This window comes from Macaca nemestrina, chromosome 19 (assembly GCF_043159975.1).
Source record: "Macaca nemestrina isolate mMacNem1 chromosome 19, mMacNem.hap1, whole genome shotgun sequence".
NCBI lineage: Eukaryota > Metazoa > Chordata > Mammalia > Primates > Cercopithecidae > Macaca > Macaca nemestrina.
In genome coordinates this window covers 70223362-70233547 of record NC_092143.1, presented here as the reverse complement: position 1 = coordinate 70233547, position 10186 = coordinate 70223362, and the positions used below count along the sequence as shown (strand labels likewise).

General features: G+C 43.7%; 1 pseudogene; it reads right to left on the bottom strand.

Moving 5' to 3' along the window:
- Positions 1-2795: 2795 nt before the first annotated feature.
- Positions 2796-4076, bottom strand: LOC105464827 (heterogeneous nuclear ribonucleoprotein A1-like; annotated as a pseudogene).
- Positions 4077-10186: the final 6110 nt, after the last annotated feature.

Below are 10186 nucleotides of genomic sequence, written 5' to 3'. Positions count from 1 at the left end.
TTTCACCGTGGTCTCGATCTCCTGACCTTGTGATCCACCCGCCTCGGCCTCCCAAAGTGCTGGGATTACAGGCGTGAGCCACCGCGCCCGGCCTCCAGTTTCCATTTTTTAAATTACACAGGAAATTCATTAAGTCACATTCCTTACATGATGAAATTTGGAGAAAATATTTAATACGAGCACAAACAGAGCTATCATGCAGGCTTGTTTGCAGCTGTGAATTTGCCCAGTGTAACAAGGTGTCAGGTACTGCTTTCCCTCCTTCTGTGGAATTGCTGAATGCAGTTCATATCCATGCACAGAGGAGTCAAGTACCAAAAGCTGCACATCTACACTGATCTCCAGGGTTTAGTAAGAAATGTCTGAGCTGGCCAAATCACCCAAAGCCATCACTCTAGGTGCCTCCTCCTCCTCCTCCCTGCCTACATAACAGACGAGAGAGGGAGAGATTAGCAGAGTTTTGGATTGTTGGACTGGGAGTTTCATTGCAAATGTCCCCTTTGCAGAAAGTGCACAAATGCTAGATCTCTTGGTGGTGAATATATGAGTTTCATGCTGGGAGTAGGGAGGATAGGTCATGGGGAACAGGTAGTGTGAACCAGGTAGATCTACAGACCTCCACACTGCATAATTTCTGAAAGACCCACTCCTGCTCAGTATATTGGAATTAGTTCCCCCATCTCTGTCTCCACAGCTTCTTTCTTCTCCAGGAGTCTCCTTCTCCTGGGACCATGGTAGTTAGTCTCAATGTTGGCCTTCCAGTGCACTACAACTCTCTTGCATAGTCTCCTCCCACGCTGAATCTGGTTTGGTCTTCTGATCTGCTTTACCAATAAAAGGAGTTGGAAATGACACTGAAATTTCTGAAACTGGGTGATAAGTCTTGTGGTTTCCAAGTTGGCCTTTCACAACATGCACTCTAGGGAAACCAATTGCCATGTAAGAAGTGCTACTGCTCTGGAACCAGCACACTGTGAGGCTGCTCATATTGAAATATTTGATCAGGAGCTTTCTGCTCCATCAGCTGCTACTGGAGAGGAAAAATAGCTGTGTGTCCTCATTATCTCAATGTTGGTAGCTTAAAAGACAAGATGATGAGAATTGCAGAGCTTTGGCCCTAGCTCAGGAAAAGGCAGTAAATTGGGGGGATCATCATGGAGGATCATGGCAGACAGGAGACAGGACTAGATTGCAGCTGCCACTTGGACAGCAGTGTGTGGAGTCTTGCTTCGTGATCTTTTGCTCCAGAACTACTCAGGAATAAATCAGAAAGCTGAGAGAACCCACGAACCCTCTGGAGAAAGTGGATTGCTCCTGTAGGACACCGCAAATAGTGTGCTAGTATCCACAGCTGAGAGACCCACAGACGGCTCATATCAGAGGACTCTGTACAGACAACCACAGTACCAGCCTAGAGCCTGGTGGACTTGCTGGGTGGCTAGATCCAGAAGAGAGATAACAGTCACTACAGCTTGGCTCTCAGGAAGCCACATCCCTAGGAAAAGGGGGAGAGTACTACATCAAGGGAACACCCTGTGGGACAAAGTAATCTGAACAACAGCCTTCATCCCTAGACTTTCCCTCTGACAGAGTCTACCATGACTCTGTCATGGGAACCAGAAAACCAACTCTGGTAATATGACAAAACAAAGTTCTTTAACACCTCTAAAAAAACCACACTAGCTCAGCAGCAATGGCTTCAAACCAAGAAGAAATCCCTGATTTACCTGAAAAAGAATTCAGACGGTCAGTTATTAAGCTAATCAAGGAGGTACCAGAAAAAGGTGAAACCCAATTTAAGGAAATTAAAAAAAAAAAAAAAAAAGATACAAGAAATGAGGGGAGAAATCGTCAATGAAATAGATATCATAAATAAAAAACAATCAAAACTTCAGGAAACAATGGACGCACTTAGAGAAATGCAAAATGCCCTGGAAAGTCTCAGCAATGGAGTTGAACAAGCGGAAAACAGAACTTCAGAGCTCAAAGACAAGGTTTTCCAATTAACTCAATCCAACCAAAGCAAAGAATAAAGAATAAGAAAATATGAACAAAGCCTCTAAGAAATCTGGGCTTACATTAAATGACCAAACTTAAGAATAATTGGTGTTCCTAAGGAAGAAGAGAAATCTAAAAGTTTGGGAAACATACTTGGGGGAATAATCAAGGAAAACTTCCCTGGCCTTGTTAGAGACCTGAACATCCAGATACAAGAAGCACAAAGAACACCTGGGAAATTCATCGCAAAAAGATCATTGCCTAGGCACATTGTCATCAGGTTACCTAAAGTTAAGAAGGTGGAAAGAATTTTTTTTTTCTTTCTTAGAAAGACATTTATTCAGCGTCATGATCAGACTATTACATTTAGCAATCGACAGCATGGGTGCAAAAAAAGAAAAAAATCTACATTAAAACCCTTTGTTGGAATGTTTTACACTTTCCACAGAACAGAAGCTAAAATAACCTGTTATACAATTAGTCACAAAGGCCGGGCGCGGTGGCTCACGCCTGTAATCCCAGCACTTTGGGAGGCCGAGGCGGGCGGATCACGAGGTCAGGAGATCGAGACCATCCTGGCTAACACGGTGAAACCCCGTCTCTACTAAAAATGCAAAAAATTAGCCAGGCGAGGCGGCGGGCGCCTGTAGTCCCAGCTACTCGGGAGGCTGAGGCAGGAGAATGGCGTGAACCTGGGAGGCGGAGCTTGCAGTGAGCCGAGATCGCGCCATTGCACTCCAGCCTGGGCGACTAAGCGAGACTCTGTCTCAAAAAAAAAAAACAAAAAAAAAACAATTAGTCACAAATACAGTCCTCTAGTTTTTTGCCCATACACATGAGTATTTGTCTAAAACATGTCTTCTTTGTAGCAGCTAGGCCCTGCCACTACTGTGCTTGGCTGAGTTCACAAATGTGTTGTAACCTGTAGCTTCCCTGTCACTTCTCTGGCTCTCCTCTCCTGCTAAGCTTTGTTTCCTAATTAAAATCTTCTGCCACTGCTATAGCTACTGCTGCCGCTGGAACCGCCATAGCCACCTTGGTTTCATGGTTTTGCCAAGTATTGGCCTCCACTGCCATAGGGGCTAGAGCTTCTGCCTCCAAAATTTCCTCCCTTCATGGGTCCAAAATTTGAAGACTAATTGTTGTAATTGCCAAAACCACTGTAGCTTCCACCACCTCCAAAATTGCTTCCATCATTACCAAATCCATTATAGCCATCCCCACTGCCACCATATCCATCACCACCATGGCTGCCACCAAAGCCACCACGACCACTGAAGTTTCCTCCATGACCAAAGTTGTCATTCCCACCAAAACCACCTCCACAACCACCACCAAAGTTTCCAGAACCACTTCGACCTCTTTGGCTGAATGAAGCACTAGCCATCCCTTGCTTTGACAGGACTTTCCTAACTTCACAGTTGTGGCCATTCACAGTATGGTATTTCTGAATGACAATCTTATCCACGGAGTCATGGTCCTCAAAGGTTACAAAGGCAAAGCCCCTTTGCTTGCCACTGCCTTGGTCAGTCATGATTTCAATCACTTCAATTTTTCCATACTCCTCAAAATAATCTCTTAGGTGATATTCATCAGTGTCTTCTTTAATGCCACCAACAAGTATGTTTTTCACAGTTAAGTGGGCACCTGGTCTTTGAGAATCTTCTCTTGAGACAGCTCTCTTTGGTTCCACAACTCTTCCATCCACCTTGTGTGGCCTTGCATTCATAGCTGCATCCACCTCCTCCACAGTGGCATATGTGACAAATCCAAAGCCCCTGGAACGTTTGGTGTTTGGATCTCTCATTACTACACAATCCGTGAGCGTTCATCATTGCTCAAAATTGCTCCTCAGGCTCTCATCGGTTGTTTCAAAGCTCAACCCTCCAATGAAGAGCTTCCTCAGCTGTTCGGGCTCTTTAGGAGACTCTGACTTAGACATGAGGGCAGGGAGAAGAGAGACTTTAACGATGCTTCTTTGGCGGTGTCCACAGGCAGAAAGCAGCAAGCTGACGAATGTATCTCTGAGGAAAGAATCTTAAGAGCTATAAGGGAAAAGCACCAGGTAACCTATAAAGGAAAACCTATCAGATTAACAGCAGATTTCTCAGCAAAAACCGTATAAGCTGGAAGAGATCGAGTCCTTATCTTTGGCCTCTTTAAACAAAACAATTATCAGCCAAGAATTTCGTGTCCAGCAAAACTAAGCTTCATAAATGAAGGAAAGATGCAGTCTTTTTCAGACAAACAAATGCTGCGAAAATTTGCAACTACCAAACCAGCACTACAAGAACTGCTAAAAGGAGCTCTAAATCTTGAAACAAATACTGGAAACACATCAAAACAGAATCTCTTTAAAGCATAAATCTTACAGGATCTATAAAACAAAAATCCAATTAAAAAAACACAAAAAGGCCGGGCACGGTGGCTCAAGCCTGTAATCCCAGCACTTTGGGAGGCCGAGACGGGCAGATCACAAGGTCAGGAGATCGAGACCATCCTGGCTAACATGGTGAAACCCCGTCTCTACTAAAAATACGAAAAAACTAGCCGGGCGAGGTGGCGGGCGCCTGTAGTCCCAGCTACTCGGGAGGCTGAGGCAGGAGAATGGCGTAAACCCGGGAGGCGGAGCTTGCAGTGAGCTGAGATCCGGCCACTGCACTCCAGCCTGGGCGACAGAGCGAGACTCTGTCTCAAAAAAAAAAAACCAAGCCGGGCGCGGTGGCTCACGCCTGTAATCCCAGCACTTTGGGAGGCCGAGGCGGGCGGATCACAAGGTCAGGAGATCGAGACCACGGTGAAACCCCGTCTCTACTAAAAATACAAAAAATTAGCCGGGCGCGGTTGTGGGCGCCTGTAGTCCCAGCTACTCGGGAGGCTGAGGCAGGAGAATGGCGTTAACCCGGGAGGCGGAGCTTGCAGTGAGCCGAGATCGCGCCACTGCACTCCAGCCTGGGCGACAGAGCGAGACTCCGTCTCAAAAAAAAAAAAAAAAAAAAAAAACCAAAAAAACAAAAAAAACCCCACAAAAAACAAATGTATACAGGCAACAAATAGCACAATGAATGGAATAGTACCTCACATCTCAATACTAATGTTTAATGTAAATGGCCTAAAAAATGCTCCACTTAGGCTGGGACGGTGGCTCACACCTGTAATCCCAGCAGTTTGGGAGGCTGAGGTGGGCAGATCACAAGGTCAGGACATCGAGACCATCCTGGCTAACATTGTGAAATCCCGTCTCTACTAAAAATACAAAAAAATTAGCCGGGCGTGGTGGCGGACGTCTGTAGTCCCAGCCACTGGGGAGGCTAAGGTAGGAGAATGGCATGAACCTGGGAGGCGGAGCTTGCAGTGAGCCAAGATCACGCCACTGCACTCCAGCCTGGGGGACGGAGCAAGACTCTGTCTAAAAAAAAAAAAAAAAAAGCTCCACCTAAAGGATACAGAATTGAAGAATGGATGAGAATTCACCTGCCAGCTATCTGCTGCCTTCAAGAGACATACCTAACACAGAAGAACTAAGCAAAAAGAAGAAATCTGGAGGCATCACATTACCTGATTTCAAACTATAGTGTAAGGCTGTAGTCACCAACCAGCATGGTACTGGTATAAAAATAGGCATATACACCAATGGAATAGAACAGAGAACCCAGAAATAAACCCAAATACTTACAGCCAACTGGTCTTTGACAAAGCAAACAAAAACATAATGTGAGGAAAGGACAACCTATTCAACAAATGGTGCTGGGAAGCCCAATGTAGGAGAATGAAACTGGATCCTCATCTCTCACCTTATACAAAAATCAACTCAAGATGGATTAAGGACTTAAATCTAAGACCTGAAACTCTAAAAATTCTAGAAGATAACATCAGAAAAACCCTTCTAGGCATTGGCTTAGGCAGGGATTTCATGACCAAGAACCCAAAAGCAAACACAATAAGAACAAAGATAAATAGCTGAGACTTAATTAAACTAAAGAGCTTTTGCATAACAAAAGGAACAGTCAGCAGGGTAAACAGACAACCCACAGAGTGGGAGAAAACCTTCACAACCTATACATCTGACAAAGGACTAATATCCAGAATCTACAAGGAACTCAAACGAATTAGCAAGAAAAAAAAAATCAAACAATCCCATCAAAAAGTGGGCTAAGAACATGAATAGAAAATTCTCAACAGAAGAAATACAAATGGCCAAAAGACATATGAAAAATCACTAATGGTCAGGGAAATGCAAATCAAAAACACAATGCGATACCATCTTACTCCTGCAAAAATGGCAATAATCAAAAAATAAAAAATAGTAGATGTTGGCATCGATGTGGTGAACAGAGAATACTACTACACTGCTGGTGAGAATGCAAACTAGTACAACCACTATGGAAAACAGTGTGGAGATTCCTTAAAGAACTAAAGTAGAACCACCATTTGATCCAGCAGTCCCACTACTGGGTATCTATCCAGAGGAGAAGTCATTGTACGAAAAAGATATGTGCACACACATGTTTATAGCAGCACAATTCACAATTACAAAAATGTGGAACCAACCCAAATGCCCATCAGTCAGTGAATGAATAAAGAAACTGGTATTTATATACAATGGAATACTACTCAGCCATAAGAAGGAATGAATTAATAGGATTTGCAGCCCCCTGGATAAGACTGGAGACTTATTCTAAGTGAAGGGACTCAGGAATGTAAAGCCGAACACTGAATGTTCTCATTCATAAGTGGGAGCTAAGCTATGAGGATGCAAAGGCACAATAATGACACAAGAGACTTTAGGGACTCAGGGGGGAAAGAGTGGGAAGGGGGTGAGGGATAAAAGACTACAAATTGGGTGCAGTGTATACTGCTTGGGTGATGGGTGCACCAAAGTTTCACAAATCACCATTAAAGAACTTACTAATGTAACCAAACCCCACCTGTTCCCCAATAACCTTTGGAAATAAAACATTTAAAAAAGAAAGAAAGAAAGAAAAAAATACCTGATCACCTCCCAGCTATTTCTGCCAATCCAGCTGAAGTGTCAGACATGTGAGTAAAGAAGCCACCTTGGAATGTTCAGCCCAGTGAAATCTGTAGATGACTTTGGCCTCAGACGTCATCTGACTGCAAACACACAAGAGACATCAAGCAAGAACTGCCCAGTGGAGCCCAGCCACCCTACAAAACTCTGAGAGATAATGCATTGTTGTTGAAGCAACTAAGTTTTGGCTGAGTTCTTAGGCATCCATAGTTAACCAAAACTATGGCCAACTATCTTGGGTGAGATACTGGCAAGACAGGTTCAAGTTCAGGCACCTTCCTTGGTGTTAGTAGACAAAGGACCACGTGGGGCTGGGTACAGTGGCTTGTGCCTGTAATCCCAACGCTTGGGGAGGGTTATGTGGTGAGGCCAAGAGTTTAAGACCAGTCTAGGCAACGTAGTGAGACCCTCGTCTTTACAAAAACCATTTAAAAAAATTAGCCAGGCATGGCTGGCCACGGCGGCTCACAACTGTAATCCCAGCACTTTAGGAAGCCGAGGCAGGTGGATCACCCTAGGTCGGGAATTTGAGACCAGCCTGACCAGCATGGAGGAACCCTGTCTCTACTAAAAATACAAAATTAGCCGGGAGTGGTGGTACATGCCTGTAATCCCAGCTACTCGGGAGGCCGAGGCAGGAGAATCGCTTGAACCCAGGAGGCGGAGGTTGCAGTGAGCCAAGATCATGCCATTGCGCTCCAACCTGGGCAACAAGGGCAAAACTCCTTCTCAAAAAAAAAAAAAGAAAAAAAAAAGTAGGTTCCAAGTAGCCAGGCATGGTAGCTACTTGGGAGGCTGAGGTGGGAGGACTGCTTGAGTCCAGGTGGTTGAGGCTGCAGTGAGCTATGATTATATCACTGCATTTCAGCCTGAGTGATAGAGTGAGACCTTCTCTGTAAAGAAAGAAAGGACCATATGAAATCATATAAGTCAGTAATTAATTTTTATTATATTTTAAATACTACCCTCAATAGATTGGAAGTATTAAAAATCTCTGAAACGGACTTTAAAAATATTTTATTTCTGAGATAGAATCTCGCTCTGTCACCCAGGCTGGAGTGCAGCTGTGTTGTCTCTGCACACTGCAACCTCTGCCTCCTTGGTTCAAGCGATTCTCCTGTCTCAGCCTCCGTAGTACCTGGGACTATGGGCATGTGCCACCGTGCCCGGCTAATTTTTTTTTTTTTTTTTTTTTTTTAGTAGATGGGGTTTCACCCCATTGGCCAGGCTGGTCTGGAATTCCTGACCTCAGGATCTGCCCTCCTCGGCCTCCCAAAGTGCTGGGATTACAGGCACGAGTCACCGTGCCCAGCCCAGTCTTTCCTTGTTTTTATTTTTATTTTTTATTTTGAGATGGAGTCTTGCTCTGTTGCCCAGCCTGGAGTGCAGTGGCAGGATCTCGGCTCACTGCAACCTCCACCTCCTGGGTTCAAGCAATTCTCCTGCCTCGGCCTCCCGAGTAGCTGAGATTACAGGCTCCTGCCACCATGCCCTGCTAATTTTTGTATTTTTCGTAGAGACAGGGTTTCACCATGTTGGCCAGACTAGTCTTGAACTCCTGAACTCGTGATCTGCCCGCCTCAGCCTCTCAAAGTGCTGGAATTACAGGCATGAGCCACCATGCTCACCCCTTTCCTTGTTTTTATGACCTTGACATGCTTGAAGAAAACTGGTCAGGTATCCCGTAGAATGCCTCTCAGTCTGGGTTTGTCTGATATTTTTTCTCATGATTGGAGTGGTTACGGGTTTTTGGAAAGAATACCTCAAAGGTAAAATGCCTTTCTTATAACGCCGTATGAAGGTGTACCTAATAGCCACATGACATCACCAGGAATGTTCACCTTCCTCACTTGGCTAAAGCAGTTGTTGACCAGGTTTCTCCACTGTAAAGTTACTATTTGGAAGAGAGTCACAAGTCTAGCACCCTCTTAAGAGGGATGTAGCAGAAATTAAGCTCTACCTCCTGAAGGAGGGAGTATCTATCTATATATTATTTGGAATTATTTTATGAGGAATATTTGTCTCTTCTCCCCATTTATTTATTTATCCAGTCTTTTACTTGTATCAGTATGGACTCAATGTATATTTACTTTATAGTTGGATCATAATCCACAACAATATTATTTATTTTGTTTTGCGAATTCTTCCAGCGTTTGCTATTGGAATTTCTTTTATGTTGGCGTCTATGTCCCTTTGACATGCCCCATAATTTTGTTTTCTTAAGCAATTCCTTGCTTTGTGATACTTTGTGGAGCCTGATGCTCCAGGCTTAGCTTGTATTTTCCCTATCTCAGGCCTAGAATCAGCCATGTCACTAAGGAGCCCTGGTTTCCCTTATTGCAGAATGATATTCAGAAACCAAGATGTGGATTCTGAATGTGCTCACTGCTACTGGATATCACTGCTTTTCGGGCCTCTCAGTCAACAGAGCTAGGCAATATATATGTGTATAATATTAAACCATGTGTATATACATATCTATAATTGGTTTTTATAAATCCACATCTGTTTATAAAGTAAGCTAAACATAAATTCAGAGCATAACTTTTTTTTATTTTATTTTAAGAGATGGGGTCTCCCTACGTTGCCCACATTGGTCCTGAACTCAAGGGATCCTCAAATCTCGACCTCCCAAAGTGCTGGGATTACAGGCATGAGCCAACATGCCCAGTCCAGAGCATAACTCTTTTATGTGAACTCCCTCAGGGATTTTAGGAGGGATTAAACTTCTTAGCAATGTTTTTGATATTTTATTTTTGATTTTTGGTTAAAGTAACATTCTATCTGTGGCTGATCTGAGTACAGTGGTGTTTACAACTAATTGATCACAACCAGTTACGGAAGAAACAGATTTCTTTGTTTCTTCTTTACTCCCCCTGCTTCACTTGACTAACCTTAAAAAAATTCTATCTGTGATAGGATACAGACTATATCCTTATCTTCCTCAAGTCTACGTCAAATCAGCAACAGAAATCAGAAAGAATACAGAGTGGTTTATAATTACAGAGAATGCCAAAACTGAAAATCATAACATATACATTTAACGAAAAAAAATTTAGGTTACATTCAATTAAAAAATATATTAGAGTCAGCTGGGTGTGGTGGCTCATGCCTGTAATCCCAGCACTTTGGGAGGCCGAGGCGGGCGGATCACGA